Source organism: Megalopta genalis, unplaced genomic scaffold, assembly GCF_051020955.1.
Source record: "Megalopta genalis isolate 19385.01 unplaced genomic scaffold, iyMegGena1_principal scaffold0232, whole genome shotgun sequence".
Classification (NCBI taxonomy): domain Eukaryota; kingdom Metazoa; phylum Arthropoda; class Insecta; order Hymenoptera; family Halictidae; genus Megalopta; species Megalopta genalis.
Window position 1 is genome coordinate 165,001 of NW_027476301.1, and position 2,500 is coordinate 167,500.

Here is a 2,500-nt window from a genome sequence, read left to right on the forward strand (position 1 = left end):
GATCATTACAATGTTCCAATATATCTCAAAGAGAGAGGAGAGGAGGAGAGAAAATGAATTCGATTAGTTTGTGGATAAGAATTCATATAAAAAAAAAAGATATTGTTGAGCCCGCCAGATCATTCGTGCGTGATTTACACGGCCAGACGTGTGTACTACACGTATTAGGCCTTTGATCTGCGTTGCGTAGGCCACAACAAATCTTTCAAAGAGAGAGAGATATATGTGTTGTTGGGGTTTGTGATTATGAAGGTGCCCCAACGCACAAAAATATATAAAAATGTACAAAGTTGGGATGTGGTGTGGTGGAGAAGAGTTGGGCCCGACCAGATCATTCGTGCGTGATTTACACGGCAGACGTGTGTACTACACGTATTAGGCCTTTGATCTGCGTTGCGTAGGCCATCTTCCTTCCAAGACACACACGTGTTGGGGTTTGTGTGATTTTATGATAGTGCCCCAACACGGAAAAATAAGCGTACGAGAAGAGTTGGGCCCGACCAGATCATTCGTGCGTGATTTATACACGGCCAGACGCGTATTATATTACACGTATTAGGCCTTTGATCTGCGTTGCGTAGGCCATCTTCTCGATAGAGAGAAAGCCAATGTATTCTTTTTTCTTTCTTTACACACACACACACAGTTGTAGTAGGACAGGGAGGGATGCGAGCGTGCTAATCACGCTTCCTCAAGTCTTCGCTGTGGTGTAAAAAAAAAAAGAAAAAAAGGAATCGTTGGGAAAGTCCAAAGGACGAAAATATCGGGCAGTCTGAAGATAACTTAATGCTCGTTTACATTGGTATCAAGAGAGACCGGCTTGTGTAGCTCGTTTCAATGCTGTGTCGTTGTCATTGACACCCTACTCTGTTGCGCGCTAGTGGCAGCATGAGCGTGGGACGTATATATATATGACACCCAGCTAGAGCCGGCCGTGAGTCCGTCCGGTGTAAATAACGACGAAAGGAGAGAGAAACTTTTCGAATCCAGTATCGGGTTGATAATTGTCCAGTTTGAATATCCATATCCCCGTCGTTTTTGGAGGTGATATACTCTCTGTGTTTCTTCGATAGAAGGCTTTTCAATGTTCTATTCGCTCCGACCGTCGAACTTGCAAGAAAACAGTGGTTTTGGATTTGCTCGTACATATATATATATGGTTTCGACGGAAATATCTCGTTCTTTAAGGGACAATTATGTCGTCGTACGACGACTCCCGAATCTCCTTCGCGCGCTGGTTGGAGCTCTTCGGGTATCGGCTTGTTCCGAAATATAACACAAAAATGTGGTGGATAGCAAATACACATTATATTATATATGAGAGAATAAAAGGGAAAAATTACCCTGAACGGTGGATCACTTGGCTCGTGGGTCGATGAAGAACGCAGCTAATTGCGCGTCAACGTGTGAACTGCAGGACACATGAACATCGACATTTCGAACGCACATTGCGGTCCACGGATACAATTCCTGGACCACGCCTGGCTGAGGGTCGTTTACGTACTTATAAACTGCTTGCGTTGATGGCACTTGTTGCCTATATACGTACGAGCGAATGATGGGCGCTTCGTCGGCGTTTGTCGCGGTCCTATGAATATTGAGAAATTTTACGTACGTCTAACAGTCTTCGAGAGAGATGGAAATCGTGTTCGAACTAGCGTGAGTGTGGAAGGCGGTGTCGTGTGTCGTATATGTTTTATATACGTCCGCCCGTCTGAAACACCGCTTCGAAGCGGTGACAAAATCTTTTTCGGGACGATTCGTATCCGTAGAACTATCGAGATTTCACTGGTACATTTTCAACGCGCTCCCGACGTCGCCTGAAATGAAACGAGATGGGTTTAACCCACGAAAGCGTACTACACGAGTCTGTCCTATGTGAAGACTGTGTACAGAGATCGAACGAACGCATGAAAGAAATTGAACGAAAGAACACATAACCCGCAAAAATATAGAGTAGAATTGTGACCGTTGCTTCGAATTTGAATTTATATGTATATATATATCATAGCCCCAGGGAGTGGAACCTATGAGTGTGGAAGGATGTCTCTTACCGTTATGTTGCCAGAGGAAAAAAAGTCTCTCTCTTCGTACGACACATTTGTGTACGAATTGTATCGATGGCTATATAGATCCGATGTTGCACATATTCTGAGTAAAGAACACCCCACCCGGGTTACCGTCCTAAAACTCTTCTATTGGTGTGGCTATGATGTGTGTGTCAACGCAATCGCGAGTCTGGTTCTACGGGAAAACCGTTTGTCGGTCGCCCCATATATCTTTTTGTTCTCTTCAAATGATCGAATAGCGAAACCGCACGAGATCAATCGGTCGTCTAGTCCCCGAAAGTACTTTTCGGACGGACGTTAAAGTTATACCGATTGTAATCGTCTTGCGAGTGTTTCGAAGATCTATATTTGGAGAGGATATCGAATTTTATAAAAGATATATTGGTGAGGCGCGATAAACGGTTTTTTTTTTGCTTTAAGGGTTTTTTGTG

At 44.0% G+C, this 2,500-nt stretch overlaps 2 non-coding genes across 2 annotated transcripts in view; both read left to right on the top strand.

Moving 5' to 3' along the window:
• Positions 1-8, top strand: part of LOC143262875 (small subunit ribosomal RNA) — a 1,921-nt gene extending 1,913 nt beyond the window's left edge. The window contains exon 1 of the ribosomal RNA XR_013036529.1: positions 1-8. This exon is cut by the window's left edge and continues 1,913 nt beyond it. This is a non-coding gene — a ribosomal RNA (small subunit ribosomal RNA).
• A 1,332-nt stretch (positions 9-1,340) lies between these two features.
• LOC143262886 (5.8S ribosomal RNA) lies at positions 1,341-1,495 on the top strand. The gene has a single exon (XR_013036535.1). It is a non-coding gene; the product is annotated as a 5.8S ribosomal RNA (ribosomal RNA).
• Positions 1,496-2,500: the final 1,005 nt, after the last annotated feature.